The 17967-nt window shown below is 43.1% G+C and overlaps 1 protein-coding gene across 11 annotated transcripts in view; it reads left to right on the top strand.

Moving 5' to 3' along the window:
• Window positions 1-17967, top strand: part of GATAD2A (GATA zinc finger domain containing 2A) — a 150856-nt gene that overhangs the window by 21879 nt on the left and 111010 nt on the right. For 3 of the 11 annotated variants that reach the window (XM_077475437.1, XM_077475436.1, XM_077475438.1), the window contains exon 1: window positions 7701-7996. The exons of 2 other annotated variants lie outside the window; for them this stretch is intronic. The gene's annotated coding sequence lies outside the window, so the exon portion shown is untranslated. Of the gene's footprint in view, window positions 1-7553; window positions 7669-7698; window positions 7997-8221; window positions 8242-17967 lie in introns of those variants that run through there. 6 more of the 11 variants (XM_077475440.1, XM_077475439.1, XM_077475444.1 and 3 more) reach the window with 5 other exon arrangements.

Raw genomic sequence — 17967 nt, 5'->3', positions numbered from 1 at the left:
CCTCTCTCTCTCTCTCTCTCTCTCTCTCTCTCTCTCCCCCTCTCTCTCTCTCTCTCTCTCTCCCCCCCCCTCTCTCTCTCTCTCTCCCCCCCCCTCTCTCTCTCTCTCTCTCTCTCTCGCTCTTTCTCTTCCCCCCCCCCAGCATCGCGATGTGCTCATGTCACCCGGACACGGCGCATCTTAGATCGGCAGGAGGGCTCTGTGATTGGCCCTCCTGATCACATGACGGTCGTGTCCAATCACAGCCGTCATGTGATGTAAACAGCCGGTTGCTAGGCAATTTGCTCCTCCTCTCCTCACACAGAAGTCATCGCTGAGGAAAGCAGATCGCTGCAGCCGGCTGATGATCAGTGAGTATGAGCTGCTTTTTACTCACTGATCACCAGTCTAGTGTAAACACACAGCACACCACACAGTTTGGGCTGGGGAAGGAAGGGGGCGAAAGTGCCCTGTACACGGAGCAGTGGTTTGGCCCTGACCCCCCTGTGCTGTGCCTCTGCAATCGTGGCCTGTAAACCAGACCTAAGGCTGGCCATTAAGGATGTAGAGCCTGCCAGGAAGTCGACGCTGCGCTAATCGCAGGCAGTGAAACTTTTCCTGATCTCTGCAGGTGCGCATTGGGACAATGTCTCACTGCTTGGGATTAGTGCAGTGCTGACTTCCTGGCGGGCTCTGCACGTGGGGTGTGCGAACACACCGGAGCTCATGCTTACTGGCCTCCTGGTTGCATACCAACTGGAAAGTGTTTAGGTTTGACCTCCTATCCTATGTTTTTGGTAACTCTAAAGAATTGTATAGTGTGTGGCTGGCCTTAGACAGGCTGCAGATAGCAAGGCTGAATGCTGCACCTATGCTTAATGGGTGCACTAAAATGTTGGGATTGCACATACAGGGGCTAGATACCTTTTTATGCAATGAAACTAAGTTAAGCACATCCCTGAAGCTTGCAGTTATATGAATACGATTGGTAGGCTAGCTTCTATATTTCTGGCTCTGCAGGTTGCTTTTAATGGACACATAGTAACTTTTTTAAATTCAACTGCAGTCCCTAGTTAATTCCTGTTGACCTACTACTAGTTAATTCCTTAACCTATACCCTGTATAAGAATATAAGTTAACATTTAAATGCCACTCTTCAATAGATGTCTTCCTCTGAAGTCCACTGGAAGAACAAAACTTTTGGGGGCATTGACCCCCTGGTTTCTCCTGCTGACCTTCACATCACTGCTATAACCTGTAATGATTTGGAGGTCAGCAGGAGGAACCTGCATCCCCCACAGCTGTCACTGGTTATTGCAAGGTTTTCTTTGTTAGAGGACTTTAAGTTTAGGGGGGGACTCTGCTGAACACAATGTTCAGTGTTGAGCAGCAGGAAAGATAAGTATTTACATTCTTCTTTACAGTGTAATTAAAGTGTGTGTGTGTATATGTATATATGTGTATGTGTGTGATATATATATATATATATATATATATATATATATATATATATATATATATATATAATAAAATTTTATTCTCATAAAGGTGAGTACACCCCTCGCATTTTTGTAAATATTGTATTCTCTTTTCATGTGACAACACTGGAGAAATGACACTTTGTTACAATGTAAAGTAGTGAGTGTACAGCTTGTATAACATTGTAAATTTGTGGCAACCTGTGAAGCTCTGGTGAACGCCATGCGGCAGTGCTGGAAAATATTGTTGGCCACACCAAATTTTGACACTTCGGGCCAATTTGGACGTTTTCACTTAGGGGTGTACTTTTGCCAGTGGTTTAGACCAGGCTTTCTCAACCTTTTAACCCTAGAGGAACCCCAAAAATTTTCAGGTCTCGAGGAACCCTTACTAAAACCAATTTATCAGGGGTCAATAGGAACAATGCCCCTGATACTGGTGGCCAAAAGGAAGAATGCCCCCCTTAAAGACAGCTAAAGTTATTTGGTGTCATACTGCTGGCTTTACTAAGTGATGCTGAACCTTTGAACTCTGAAGGCACCTCCAAAAAGGTGGTTCATCGGCCACAGCTCAAGGAACCGCTAGTAACCTGTGAAGGAACCCTGATTGAGAATGGCTGGCTTAGACATTAATGATTGTGTGGGTTATTTTGAGGGGGCAGCAAATTTACACTGTTATACAAGCTTTACACTCACTACTTTACAGTGTTGTCACATGAAAAGATATAATAAAATATTTACAAAAATGTGAGGGGCGTACTCACTTTTGTGAGATACTGTATGCATGTGTGTATACACAATACACATGCATATTAATGATTTTTTTTTTCTCTGACACAGAGGTGTGTAATGGGGTTAATATTCATGGAGGTGTTTGTAATATGAAACCTGTAACCTTGCTAGAGGATTGGTCCAAGCACTGAAAACTACAACTCAATGTTCCTACATGCAAAATAAGCACTTAGGAGCAAAAGGAATCCTCTGAGTACAATATCGGAGGAACAGTGCTGTCAATGGCTACAGAGAAAACTATTTATACTACTGCTACTAGTATATATTTGCGAGTGATTGAAAACTAGCAAACAGTGTGGGAAAGCAAATTAGATTCTGGGTTGCATCACTAGATTGATCACCAGCAAAAGAAAGCCGGTTCTGATTCCCATATATAGAACTTTATTTTGGTCCCATTTAGAACACTGTCCAATTTTGAAGACCACACTTAAGGTATAACTAAAGGCAACATATTTTAGATGGAGTGGAGAGGGATTAGAACACCTGTCAGGTTTTTATTGCTACCTCTGCTCCTGTTTGGGAGATCTACCCTCTCTTCTTGTCCTCTTTATTGAAAGTAAAATCCCAAATGTATGGGTGGTCTCCATAACTTTAATAGAGGGGTTAATCTTCCAGTGGGTGCACTAATTCTGGTGGCTGGTTAGCCCCAGGAGATTTTCTTTGCGGAGATTTCCTTTTGACTTCCTGTTTTTACTATGGGTCAGAACATGAAGGGAAATCTCCCCAATAGGACAAAAGAGCCCAAAAAGAACAAACTGACAGGTTATAAACGTTGGTTTTCCTGATCCAGAATAAAATGGTCCTATACTAACAAAAGAATATTGATAGAATGAATCCATGGTAAGAACTTGATTAATACAGCCTCAAGGGAAAGGAGGACATGTTTGACCCATTTACGTTTTTGTGGTGCAGTAACACACATTGTTGCACATTTTGTTAAGCTAGCTAAATGTACTCTGATGTGACAGTTCATACAGGAACCTCTTCCCTTTTTTTTTTTTTTTTTTTTTTGCAAAGCAGGTGCATTGGGCTGCCATTCAAAATAAATTGCAATATAGCTGTCCATTTAACATGCACTGTGGTAATGCAAAATTGTTAATGGGGCCCCTAAATGCATTAGTGTTACTAAACCCACAACAGTAAAAATTGTATATGCAGCATAGCATGCTTGTTATACTCACTGAGAAACTTAAGGGGTTAATCCTCTGCATTGTGTAAACATGCTGTGTTATACTGTGAGCACAGATCCTTCCCTTTTGCACTGTATCTGGGGAAAAGCCAGCTAACACATGCAGAGTAGCCGACCTGCACATGCTCAGATCATATTGACATCCCACATGCAGGCTGAAGTGGAAATCTCCTCCCACCTGAATTCTCAGCACTGGAGAAACTGTGCAGTTTGTCAGAGACCGTGGTATACAGATCGGCTAAAAGGGTATAGTGGCAATATTTTAATGTAAAAAGATGTATAAACGGGGGGGGGGGCGCTTTAGCGGCAGATAAACTATCTTCATATTACTGGGTTTAGTAACACCTTTTAAGGGTATGAACAAGGTCCAGAAGGACACATAGTTTTTATCTAATTTTTGCTCAACAGATCCATAAGCAATTTTTTTTTTTTTAGATTACAGTAATACCTCGGATTTATGAGCGTTTCCTAATACACACTTTCTTTTTTTTTTTTTTTTTTTTATCCTGACTCAGTTTGTGAACGTTGTCTCGCAAGACTAGCAGGATTCAAGCCAAAGTGCAGTACAGCTTTTGGCCAGAGGTGCGGGGGAGCAGGTGACACTCTGAGTCGCTCGGAAACACTCCGTTCCCGATTATCTCTGGCGACCCCCACCTCTGACCACATGTGGTACTACAAACAATGGCAGTCACTGTGGATTTATCTGAGTTTCCTTTTGACTCTTATGGGGAAACTCCCTTTTTGATATAAAAGTGCTTTGGATTACAAGCATTCTTCTGGAACGAATTATGCTCATAATCCAAGGTACCACTGTATTAATGAAAAAAGTAGGGATAACATTACAAAATCTGTACAAATATGTATGGCAGCAGGGTTTCTTCTTGTCAGGTAATTCATGCTGGGAGAACCCATATTGAGACTTGTTTGACTATACCTCACAGGTGGCTTTGGTCAGGCTGTGAAATAGGAAACCATATTCAGAAATGTGTGCATAAATAATTTACAGCACCTCTTGTAAAGTCAAAAACATATTTATTTTTGTACCACAGTACCATCAGTAGTGAGAAGCTGCGGGCAGGAGTTTTTAGTAGAGGCCACGGCTTAGGCCACGAGGCTGGACCAGTGGACTAGGCTGAAGCAGTGGCCTCGCCTAAACTCCTGCCCCGCACCTCCTCCGGACTGGCGTGGTGTCCATCAAGAAAAAAAAAACTCGCTTCGAAACATGAATAGTGTGGTGTGTGGTCTGCATAAAAAGGACCTACCATGCCCCATTCTTATTACAAGGGATGTTTACTTAAATTTTAGCAATTTTTAAAGCGTAACATGTGTGGTGTCTATTTACTCTGCATATCTGTCACATTATGCAAAAAATTGGGCTTACTTTTTACTCCCCCCCCCCCCCCCCCCCAAAAAAAATAAAAAATTTACGCTTGAAAATTTGCTGCGCAAATATCGCATGACATAAAAAGTTGCAATGACCGCCATTTTATTCTCTAGGGTCTCTGCTAAAAAAATTAATTAAAAAAATACAGATATGATGGTTGGGGTTTCTGAGTAATTTTCGAGAAATTATGATTTTTACATGTAGGAGAGAAGTGCCGGAATTTGCACGGTAAGGAAGTGGTTAACCAAGTTCAGAAATATATAAGTCCTCAAAATCCCCCCCCCCCCCTCTCTCCTCTAGCTCCCTCAATACACTCCACTGTGCCACTCTCAAACACCCCTGCAGGTTCTTGCCTCCTGTGGGTAACCTATGCTGTCTACAATTCAGCTGGTAAATATCCACCTGGGCTGTCTGCCATAGACTTAAAGCGGAGGTCCACCCTAAAGTGGACCTTCCGCTCATCGGAATCCTCCCCCCCTCCGGCGCCACAATCGGCACCTTTCGGGGGGAGGGGGGTGCAGTTACCTGGATAATCCAGGTAAATGCACCCACTTCCGGGACAGCTCTCTGCGGAAAGGGGTGTAACTTACGCCCCTTCCCGCAAGTGCCCCGCTGCCTGCTGGGAAACACAAAGCTCCCAGAGGCAGCGGGGAGCGCCCTTATTGCGCAGCGCAATTCGCGCATGCGCAGTAGGGAACCGGGAAATGAAGCCGAAAGGCTCCATTTCCTGATTCCCATACCCAAGATGGCGGCGGCAGGACCCGACAGACGACCTAGCAATCGGCTTCGGGTGCCGACATCGCGGGCGTGCTGGACAGGTAAGTGTCACTATTTTAAAAGTCAGCAGCTGCAGTATTTGTAGCTGCTGGCTTTTAAAAAAAAAAAAAAAAAAAAAACGCGGAGTAACGGCGGACTCCCACTTTAAATGTGACAATGTTGAAGCTGTATAGGTAAATCTCTTTCAAGTCTCGCGGATGTTGGTGAGTAAGGACAGGCAGTCCATCAGTATTTTTACCCGGTGGTCTGTAGACATGAGTGGCTGCACCCATCAAATTGGGTAAATAACACTGGAGAAGGGGGAGGGGTGGCAGGTATTTCCGTATTGTGGCAGGTAAAGGGTGCTGGGGGGAATTTTGTAATGATTCCTGAGCATCTCTTTAAACAATGTTTCAATTGCCAAAGAAACCAAGTCCTGCCCTGGAAAAGAGGACTCTGGTCCACTATACATGAGCTCTATTGCAACCTTTTGTTCCTCCAAAATGCTAGCAGTTTGTTTTAACCACTTCCATACTGGGCCTATTCTGCATGTAAAAATCATATTTTTTTTGCAAGACTACTCAGAACCACTAAACGTATTATTATTTTTTTAGAAGACACCCTAGGGAATAAAATGGCGGTCATTGCAACTTTTTATGTTGCACGGTATTTGCGAAACAATTTAACGCCTTTTTAAGGTGAACAAAAACTAGGGTTTACAACCCCTTTTAGGGCTGGGTTTCTCCACATCCAATTTGCAAGATGGGGGGGGCGGGAAAAGGGTCCTGTGCTTCTTTTGGCTCTGTTTCAGCTCTGAATTCAGGCAAAAATGTGTACCCGATTTGCCCCTGAAATAGAGAACAGGGATGCAATGGACCCCTCTTGAGAGCTACGCAGCTAGCTGGCCTGAGACTGGAAAGTTATGACAAGGGCTTCTTCTTTTAAAAAGTTGAAAATTTGATCTGATTTGAATTTTTTTTTTGGGGGGGGGGTTTATTGAGTTAGGAAATAATTGAATGGCAGAGAGTTTGCTTCTTAAAAGCATCTTTTTGAAACTTTTAAAAACCCTGGTGAAGCAGAGCTCCACCCAAAAGGGTAAGCTCTGCTTGTTTGCTGACCAATCGGAATAAGCAATGTCCATGTGATGGTGTTGACCAATTAGAATCTCTGTAATCTGTACTGGTTTAACAATCCAGACACGTGAGCAAACCGCTGGGTTTTCAAATCCCTGGACTGGTGAAGTGACTTTTCACTGTCTGACAGTGGGGCTTGCGGAGATTGCGACAGTCTGGTACAGTGGGACCAGGGAGGAGGGTCCAGTGTAAGGTCACCTTACAGATTCCCCCCCCCCCCCCCCAACTATTCACTGGGAAGATCAGTGTATTGCTGTTTCTCCTTGTCCCGGCTCTTATGCAGCTGCAAACAGGGAATGTGATTACTTATAAAAACATTATATGTACCTTTTTTATATGTATACACAAATGTTTTGCATTTCATTTCTATTTTAAACTGAGTGGGTCATTTTACAGTGTGATTGTGGACACTTTAATGCCATGTCTCCTAGGCTTTGTCCAGTATTTTACAAACAATAGTGGTTTTGATTAGGTAGGTGATGTGGCCAGGTCCCAGTTGTTTTCAGAGGCAGGGGCAGTAGTTGGCATCAATTCGTTTTTTGCATTGTTAGTGTGTTGTTTTTCTCCTGTAGTGACGATTTGACACAGACAACTTGGGTCCAGATTATGTGGAACAGGCCAGGCCAGTCTTATAAATTACAGCAGATGTCACTTCCTTGTGGAAACGCCTTGTTGGATTATTAACTCTTGAGGCGCCGGCTGTGTCTTCCAGGTCACGTGCTAGGGAAGCCATTATTGACAGCAAATGTAAAGCGCATAATGGGCTGATGTGGAAAGGTCATTGAGGCTGATGACACGTGTGGTGCTTCCATGTGACTTTAGGATGTAGTTGGAAGTTGTTGGAGAGGTGATCGCAGTGTATATATCGGATCGTGTGATGTGACATAAGATGACATGTAGTTTCAGTGACAGGGTGCCTGGTGTGTATGTCCAGTGTTCCTGTATGGGCTTGTTCCGGTGAGTGGAAGGAGGAGGACCCTACGATCTATGCTCTGCCCCCATGCTGTTTTCCCGGGCACAGTCGGCCTGAACTTCCATCCACACGGACTGGACGGGCTCCTGGTGTTTCCTTTAAGAGCCCGCTCCCCTCACCCTGTTTGGGGTCTGGAGGATTAAAGAGCCGGCTGCGCATGCGCGGACAGGAGGCGGCTGGAGCCTCCATGTGTAAGAGGCGCATTATTTGGCAACGTGAGCAGAGGCCAGGACTACCGGGGATCCGTGTGTGTAGGACCCGGCGTAAGAGGCCTCCTCCCGGCCTGGCCCACCCCGCCCAGCCGGCTACACCGTAAGTTGGGGGGCGGGAAGTTTGTTCTCCGGCTGGATGCTGTGGAATCCTATGGAAAAAGTTGTAGTATTATTTTATTTAATGAGTCACAGATTCTCCTCCTCGTAGGTGGGGGAGGGGCGCCAAGGATTCATTAGCTGACACTTAGTAATTAGCACCCTTTTCACTCGTGTTTTGGGGGAAGGAATGCGGATGCCCGACTACATCACTGCTGGGAACAATGTTGGAAGTTGATCGCCGATTAGGTGATGATTGTATGTGGCTGCAATTGTTGGGTCTCTTCCGGTTATCCTATTAGGAGTGGGGGGTTGGGGAGCAGGTCAGCTGGCTCTCACCCCCCTCCTCCATCACCACCATTAATCTCGCCTGAACTCCATCGCGGAAACACCCGCTCCACGTTACTCGTGGCCGACAAGGGGTTAAAAGGTGGTGGGTGGCGGCGGCGGCAGATGATGATGATGACTCCGGGGAGGAGGAGGAGGTGGTGGGAATCGTCCAGGGACTTTGTAGCTTCCCCACGTCTCCTCTCCATCAGCCGCCTCGCTGTGGTCCTCTTGTAGTATACAGAAGTTTTCTGGCGTGTAAAGAAGGGGTTAATGTGAGTCCCTCTTGTGTCACAGTGGGGTGCGCCTGTGTGATGGGAAAGGTATTGGGGGTCTGTCTGCTATTCCCTCTGCTCTGCTGGCACAGAAGGATTTGTCAGTGATAGGAGTGGTCATCTCTGCTACACAGGGTGACTGATGTGCTTTATCTGACATTGTCCAATGTGCTGATCAATATTTAGGTGTATTACTGCTATAGGTGGAGATGAGGGGAGGGGGCCTGGTGTGATCTATGTATCTTCAAACATCCTCATCCCCGCCTGTTAACCCTTTTCTCAGACAGGGTTCACTGTCATAATAAAAGTCCCTCCCCCTCCTTTTTTTTTTTCTCTTTCTGTCCTTCCTGCTGTGAAAGGTGCATCAGGCCCAAGGGTAGCTTCAGCCTGGATCTTCCGCTCTCGCCATTAATGCTGCCACGCCGATTCTTACTGGGTCACATTTTTATTCTTCTATGTCCCATAGCCGACAAAAGCCAGTTGTGCACAACTTCCAAAATAGACTCTGGTACCTTTTTTCACATTTGACACACAGGTTATGTAGGTTGTATCTTTTCCAAACCCTAAGCTTGAAATAGTTTTTAATTTTTCAGTAATTAACACTTCCTTTTTTTTCCCTAATCGGTTAAGTTTTGGTTTGGTCCTATACCAGTGTTCCTCACGATAGTACATTTGGAGTTGTCAGCAAAATTTAGTGTATGTAGAGCGCTTGTGTAGTTAAATCAGTCAACAACTTTATAATTGATATGAATACCATTTTATGGAAACCTGCATGTATTGACCCAAACATAAGGTTTGCGTTGTATTTACATAAGCTAGGTCCCTGCCATTTCACAAAACAAGGTGATTGCAGTGTCCTTCAGTTTACTCATACAGGAAGTCAGCAACACAGATAAGCAACATGAGAACTTTGTGAAAAATTACTTTAGTTTTGGACAGTTATGAAACGAAGCATGTAGGCTGCTCAAGCTGTGCATCTTATTCCCCTCTATTGGAAACAATGAAGCATTAAAGTCATCTCTGCGCTTATTTAAAGGGAAACTGTACTAATAAAAACTCGTAATTGCTGACCTCTTCTTCTTTGAACATATTCGTTTCCTTGATAGAACTGAAAGCACATTTTTTATTTTGGTAGTGTAAGGGAGGGTTATAACGCCTTTCAGGTTTTGTTATGCAATTTGTGTCCTATTGGAGTGAATTTACTTCCCATCCCATAGCCAAAACAGGAAATGAGAGGAAATCACCAGTTTTTACCCAAGTCACCAAAACTAGTGTCCCCATTGGAAATTTTCCCCTCATTTCCATTATGGGGGCACCCCAGACATTTTGGGGTTTCCTTTCACTTTTAGTGACAACAGTAAACGGGACAAATGGTATGAATCTGACTAAACTGGGGTACAGGCAGCAATAAAAACCCAACAGGTGTTCTATAATCTCTTCACTCCATCCCCAAATTTTTTTGCGTTTTTTAAACTGTTCTATTGCTAAGCATAACTGGGCAACTAGCATTTTCAGAATGGGTATTGTGAATCATTGACTTTGCCTTGTTTGAGGTACTGTTGTGCTCCTGTCAAGTGTTTTTCCTTACTTACGTTTTAATATATTTGTCAGTTTGTTGGCTTCCCATTTTGCTTTACAGATCAGAATAGTGGTTTTAAGTTTTTGGTGACTTTGATGATTATGGCGAAGAGCATTTTTATTGCACTGCAGGCCAAGTGGTTGATGTACAACTTTCAAGTGAACAATACAGACTCCACTATGGAAAGCAGGAGAGCACTGTAGTTGGCCATGATGTGCACTAAAAGGGTCTACTTAGTAGCAGACAATCATGAATATAGCTTTCCAAGCATAAACTGAAATGTGTGTAGTTTTAATTTTCTCACTGTGAAAGGGAACATGGACTAAGAATAGTTAAATATAGCATGATCACTATTCTCCAGCTTGAACACACAAGGTGTGGGTGTTGTGAGAAAGTCATACTTGTGAAACAGGTGGTGTTGTCATGGGATGCTCTTCCAATACAGACAATGGGTATATCACTTGTCTGTTTTTTGCTCTCAAGAAAAAAGAAGTAAAGATAAAAGAATGTGGGAAAAGATGTGAGAGCCCAATATACTGTAGTTTTAAAGTGGTAGTAAACTGTTCACACCACTGGTGTACCTAATAGGCATGCCTATAAGGCTTTACCTGTAGGTACTGTGAATATCTGCTAAACTTGCACAGTTTCTGGGATATTTAGAGTGCATGTAGCTAATGACATCACCGATGCATGGCATGCTCTCTGAAGGTCTGGCTTACATGTGCCGAACCTTTAGAGCCTGTGCTGTAAACGGCGGCACATGGGAGTGATGTCGTCATGCCCCTGGTGTAGTCAGTGCCCAAGAACCCAGAAGGAAGACCAGGGGATAATGTCAGGCCTCTCTGTGACATTGCAGCACTGGAGGGCTTTCCATTCTTAGACCCCTTTCACGCCCAAGGGGTGTTTTGCAGGCCCTCAAACAGCTGCCCTGGCCCTCAAATCTGCCCTCAAACAGCTGCTCCATTGTCTCGGGCTTTCAAACTGAAGCGGTGCGCTGGCAGGGCATCACTAAAAGTCCTGCTAGCAGCTTCTTTGGCGTGGTGAAGGAGCGGTGTGTTTACCGCTCCTCCACTGCTCATGCCCATTGAAATCAGTGGAGCAGCACGGCTATACTGCTGGCAAAATGCTGATATTGCGGGTGGTTTTAACTCTCTCGGCTGCTAGTGGGGCTTAAAAGTGCCCCGCTAGCGGCTGAAATGCGCCAAAAATCCGACCCTATGGGCGGCACAATGTGATAGGGGTCTAAGGCGAATCTCATAATGTGGTAAAAAAGTCATAACGTTGCCTTGCGGGGATATAAAAAAAAAAAATTATAACGCATTCGGTTTACTACCACTTTAAAATACACTGACTGGCCACTTTATTAGGTACGCCTTGCTAGTACCGGGTTGGACCCCCTTTGCTCTCAGAACTGCCTTAATTGTTTGTGGCATAGATTCAACAATGTGTTGAAAACAAAACCTTCCTCCAGAGATTTTGGTTCATATTGACATGATGGCATCACGCTGTTGCTGCTTATTTTTCGGCTGCACATCCATGATGCGAATCTCACGTTCCATAACATCACAAAGGTCATCTATTGGACTGTCATGGCCATTGGAGTACAGTGTTCTCATTATGTTCAAGAAACCAGTGGTGAGATGATTTGAGCTTTGTGATATTTATCCTGCTGGAAGTAGCCATCATAAGATGGGTACACTGTAGTCATAAAGGGGTGGACAGTGTCACCAACAATACTCAGGTAGGCCGTGGTGCTTAACTGATGCTCAATTGGTACCACTACCAAGGGCCCCAAAGTGTGCCAAGAAAACATCCCCCACACTATTGCACCACCAGCCTGAACCAGTGATACAAGGCAGGATGAATTGATGCTTTCATTTAGTTTACATCAAATTCTAACCCTACCATCTGAATGTCGCAGCTTAAATCGACTCTTCAGACCAGACGATATTTTTCCAATCTTCTATTGTCCAATGTTGGTGAGCTTTTGCAAATTGTAGCCTCAGTTTCCTGTTCTTAGCTGACAGCAGTGACCCCTGGTGTGGTCTTCTGCTGCTGTAGCCCATCTGCTTCAAGGTTCTATGTTTTTTTTTTTTTTTGCATTCAGAGATGGTATCCTGCATTGCTTGGTTGTAACAAGTGGTTATTTGAGTTACTGTTGCCTTTCTATCATTTGAAACCAGTCTGCCCTTTCTATTTCAACAACAAGGCATTTTGGATATTTTCTCTTTTTCAAGTCATTCTCTGTAAAATCTAGTTGAGCGAGACAGTCCCAGTAGATCAGCAGTTTTTGAAATGCTGAGACCAGTCTGTCTGGCACCAACAACCATGCCACGTTGAAAGTCACTTAAATCCCATTTCTTCCCCATTCTAATGCTTGGTTTGAACTTTAGCAAATCATCTCTACCATGTCTAGATGCCTAAATGCATTGAGTAGCTGTCATGTGATTGGCTGATAAACAATTGATCAGGTGTACCTAATAAAGTTGCCGGTGAGTGTACATGTAAACCCTCGCCTTGAAAGGTAAAACGTTAGTGTAAAAATATATAAAAGCATTCTAAACTTTATTTTTTATTTTTCATCACATATCCTGTTAGCTGCATAAGGACCTGAGAGCACTGGGGGGGGGGGGAGAAAGAGACGGCAGGATGCTGAATGCCTGTGTGAGGAGGAAGTCAGGACAGGTCTGATTATTGAAGGAGAGCAGGCGGAGTTCCCAGCATAGCTAGAGAACAGACCATTATGTGATCTGTGTAGTGTGGTCTGGCACACAATGCACACTACTTCTGCATTGGCATTTACCTGTGCATGCACATTTGTGTTTAGGTAAATAACATGCGCAGTTAAACGCTGATGCAACAGCAATGGCATATGCAAAATATATGTAAATGGCACCTGTGACTCTCCTGGTGTGGGAAAACACTGTAGATTTTATGCTGGAGGGCTTTGAAGCTGATGAACATCTGCGTACATGAGGCCCACTTTTTTCCAAGACTTAGTTTGATGAAAATTGAGCTCTGCAATTGGCTGCAGTAAGTTTGTACAATAAATTTTGTCTAAAGTTGCCTTCTTGATTTTCTCCTAGCAGTTCTCTATCGCAGGGATGTCTGCATGATGCTAAACACTTGAATGAGTTCAAAAGTGGGCATAAATAAGTTTTACTGTTCAGCAATTTTCTGCATCCCCTGGAAGCAAGATATCACACCTGTACTTGAACTTGACATCCAGACTTTAGTGTAGATGAAAAGGTTGCGTGATGAGCATTGGCCAGTTGGAAGTTTGCAGCAGATTGAGGCTGAAAATGGCTCAGGACCCTGCTTTGAGGCAAGGTTAGGTTTGTTACTGCTTTTAGGAGTAATTCATAGGTGGTGCTGATGAGTTTTACAATGATACCTTGTGTCATTTAAGGTATTGTTACAAACTGTAACATGAATAGAGTAGTTAGGCTATTTTGTGGATAACTTGTAATAGACATCTGGTATTTTTGGTTGTACAGCAGCAGTTGTGCAGGCCAGCATATTTATTATCTGGTATAACTATTTGTAGAATCTGTTTATAACCTGTTAGAACAGTGGTTCCCAACCTGTGGCACAGAAGCCACAGGTAGTTCCCAACTGACTCAAAGCTTTATCCAGTGCCTTTTTTATTTTTAAAACATCTTACCTGTTGTTCCCAAACACTTGTATGGGGACCTGGTCTGCAAGCTAATAAAAGCTATGTAGCTCTGTGCTAATGTGGGTAGCATGGAATGTTCAGAGGCATTCCAATGGGGGAACTTGACACAGAAGAGGAGCGCCAGTGGGGGAACAGAGTAGAGGCGGTTTGGGGCCGCTTTGTGCAATTCCTTTGCACAGAGCAGGTAAGTATAGAGATGTTTTTTTTTAATTTTTTTTTTTTTTTTACAGTTTCTTTACCCATACATCCAATAAGATATTCTTTTTCTAAAAGAACCAATGGGACCCAGCAAGGTCCTGAAAAAACATCAATCTTTGAGGTGTGCTGTACTATGAGTGCAAAACTTGGATATCTAACCCAATAAAATTTTTAAAAAAAACACATGTCCATCCAAATAAAAATCTGATAAACTTCTTGGCATTCTCAGTGACAATCGCCATGTGTTCCTCCACCCATCAAAACTGCACTCGGCAGCAGTTGTGACCGCCAAATCAAAGGCAAGTTGAAATGCGCATATGTTGCGTATCCTTGCACTAAAGCCTTCATTACATCACAGCCCACAGTCATCAAAGCAATGGCAACTTTTGGTTTAAAAAAAATAAATGAAAAAAAATCTTTTGCTCACACAATAAAAGTGCGTTAGTGGCACTACAGGATCACAGGCATCGTAATATGGCCACTATGCAGTCTCCAGTATTGTGATTCTAAGCCTGGAGGGAGACCAAAGCAATCATCACCCTTCCAGCAGAGCACCAGCTAATCTCCATAGCATGCCATATGTTGTGTGCATGATATAAATAAGGGGTATAGGAAGGAAAAGGGATTTTTACAGTGCTGGTATAAAGGTACAGCAATAAGAAAAATCAACATGTGAAACAATTTTATTAATAATTGTTAAAATTTGCAATTGTTGCATAGTTACAAAGTGGCATAGAAAACCGGTCCACATAATGCAGAAGGTGGGAAAAAGGCTTGCAGTCATCTATCCCGACATGTTTCGCAACAGCTTCCTCAGGGGATATGCAAGCTAATAAACAATAGCAAAGTTTGATTGTAACTGTGCAACGATTGCAAATGTGCAAATTTTAACAATTAATAAAATTGTTTTACGTGTTGATTTTTCTTATTCCTGTACCTTTATACCAGCACTGTAAAAATCCCCTTTTTCCTTCCTATACCCCTTATTTATATTTTGAATTGGGATGAGGTGCCGTCTAAAAAGGTGCTGATGGAGGTTTGAGTCAAAAAAATATATTTGTGTGCATGATGTCACAGATGCGCTCTACACGTTCCAACATTGCTTCTTATCCTAAGATTCCTGTCTCCCAATATACATATTATCAAGCATGATGGAATCAGCCATATTTAAATTGGTGTCACAAACTGCAGTCATAACAAGATGTAATGTTAATGTAGTAATACATCTACAGCTCAAAAAATGCTTTTAATCAAATATGAAAAACAGGATCTTTAAAAAAATAAGTGTATATTTTGGCAGAAGACAAAAGACCCCAAAACATCAAAACTACCAATTGCTTAAAAAAAAAAAAAAAAAAAATTTCTAGGGCCACATTAATATTTCTGTGATTTAACGTATCCAAGCCATATATCTAAATATTTTGCTGAAGCCCAGAGCCCCTGTGCAGCAATAAATCTTTAGGCTGTCAGTCTAGTGGCTCTGATTTTGAGCACAATGCCATAAATGAAGAGCAACTGAGAATGTGCAGAGCAGGGTGAGACTGTGTTATAAACATTATAGGCACTTATGTTTTACATTGCTACGCCTGCAAAAGAGGCCAGCCTGAAGTGACTTAATTTTCTGACCAAAGTTCCACTTGAAGGCATTTTCTAATATATTTAGTGGGCTCCCCCAGTTGGACCTTCAATTTCCGAGTGGTCTGACCCATGTATTGTTTGCCACAAGAACATTCTAATATGTGACATGGGAGGCGTTAAACATTCAATTTTGTCAATCTGCTATTTACTTCTATTGGACCTAGATGTAAAACGTTATCGTCTTCTATTTTGATGGGCTATTATTCTTGTATGCCTGGCACCTCCCACAGACCAAAACCATTTCTGTCCATAAAAGTGGTACTTGGCCAACCTATTAGATTACATTAGGGGGCAATTTCCATTCTTCTGTAAATTTATTTAGGGTGTTTGGGGAAAAACCTTAAAGTGATTATATAGTCTCATTCCCCCACCCCCCAGATTATACTGGCCTGCTCTATTGCAGTGGATTTGCACAGAGCAGCCCTGATACCCCCTCTTCTGCGGTCCCTCTTCTGTGATCCTGGCCTCTCCCTCCTGTTCCATTCCCTCACAGCAAGCAGCTTGCTATGGGGGCACCTGAGCCGAGTCACAGCTCTGTCTCCATTTGGACATGAAGGCCTGTCCCTGCCCCATCTCTTCCCTGATTGGTTGGTTGACTTTAGCAGGATCCAGTGGTGCTGCTGCTGTCTCTCAGTCTACCAGGAGGGAGAATCTCTGGCTGAGACAGTCGCGGCCAGAGAGGGAACTCTGGTAATTGTGAGGGGGGCGGCTGCACACAGAAGGCTTTTTATCCTAATGCAAAGAATGCTTTTAACCACTTTCAGACCGGACCATTTTGCTGGTAAATGACCAGAGGTCTTTTTACACTTTGGCACTGCGCTGCTTTAACTGGTAATTGCGCGGTCATGCAATGTTGTACCCAAACAAAATTTGCGTCCTTTTCTTCCCACAAATAGAGCTTTCTTTTGATGGTATTTGATTGCCTCTGCGATTTTTATTTTTTGCGATATAAACGTAAAAAGACCGCAAATTTTGAAAAAAAATGATATTTTCTACTTTTTGTTATTAGAAAAATCCAATAAACTCAATTTTAGTCATACATTTAGGCCAAAATGTATTCAGCCACATGTCTTTGGTAAAAAAAAAGTCAATAATTGTATATTTATTGGTTTGCGCAAAAGTTGTCACATCTACAAACTAAGGTACGTTTTCTGCAATTTACGCAGCTTTTAGTTTACGACTGCCTATCTCATTTCTTGAGGTGCTAAAATGGCAGGGCAGTACAAAACCCCCCCAAATGACCCCATTTTGGAAAGTAGACCCCCTAAGGAAATTGATAAGAGGCATGTTGAGCCCATTGAATATTTTATTTTTTTGCCTCAAGCGATTGAATAATGACAAAAAAAAAAAAAATATATTTTTTTTTACACAAAGTTGTCACTAAATGATATATTGCTCACACATGCTATGGGCGTATGTGAAATAACACCCCAAAATAAATTCTGCTGCTTCTCCTGAGTACGGGGATACCACATATGTGGGACTTTTTGGGAGCTTAGCCGCGTACGGGGCCCCGAAAACCAAGCACCGCCTTCAGGCTTTCTAAGGGCGTAAATTTTTGAGTTCACTTCTCACTACCTATTACAGTTTTGAAGGCCATAAAATGCCAAGATGGCACAAAACCCCCACAAATGACCCCATTTTAGAAAGTAGACACCCCAAGCTATTTGCTGAGAGGCATGTTGAGTCCATGGAATATTTTATATTTTGCCACAAGTTGCGGGAAAATTACAAACTTTTTTTTTTTTTTTTTTTTCACAAAGTTGTCACTAAATGATATATTGCTCACGCATGCCATGGGCATATGTGAAATGACACCCCAAAATAAATTCTGCTGCTTCTCCTGAGTACGGGGATACCACATATGTGGGACTTTTTGGGAGCCTAGCCGCGTACGGGGCCCCGAAAACCAAGCACCGCCTTCAGGCTTTCTAAGGGCGTTACAGTTTTGAAGGCCATAAAATGCCAAGATGGCACAAACCCCCCCCAAATGACCCCATTTTGGAAAGTAGACACCCCTAAATTTAGGGGTACACTAGTGAGACTAGGTAATAAATGGCGGGTGCCCTGAAACTATAAAAAAATAACTAACCAACCAGCGTCACCTGTAACAGTTATATGGTGATCACTGGTGAAAGGGTTAACTAGGGGGCAATCAGGGGGCTTTATGCGGTAGTATATGGGGGTCCCTGGCGCTATAAAAAGCTGCGGCGAACCTAAATACCTACCTGCCTAACTAGCGTCACCTGTGACACTAATACAGCGATCAGAAAAACGATCGC

Source organism: Lithobates pipiens, unplaced genomic scaffold (genome assembly GCF_037356315.1).
Source record: "Lithobates pipiens isolate NorthernLeopardFrog02 unplaced genomic scaffold, aLitPip1_a1.2 Scaffold_13, whole genome shotgun sequence".
Classification (NCBI taxonomy): domain Eukaryota; kingdom Metazoa; phylum Chordata; class Amphibia; order Anura; family Ranidae; genus Lithobates; species Lithobates pipiens.
Note: the sequence above shows the minus strand (reverse complement) of the source record. Positions and strands in the feature narration are given on the sequence as shown.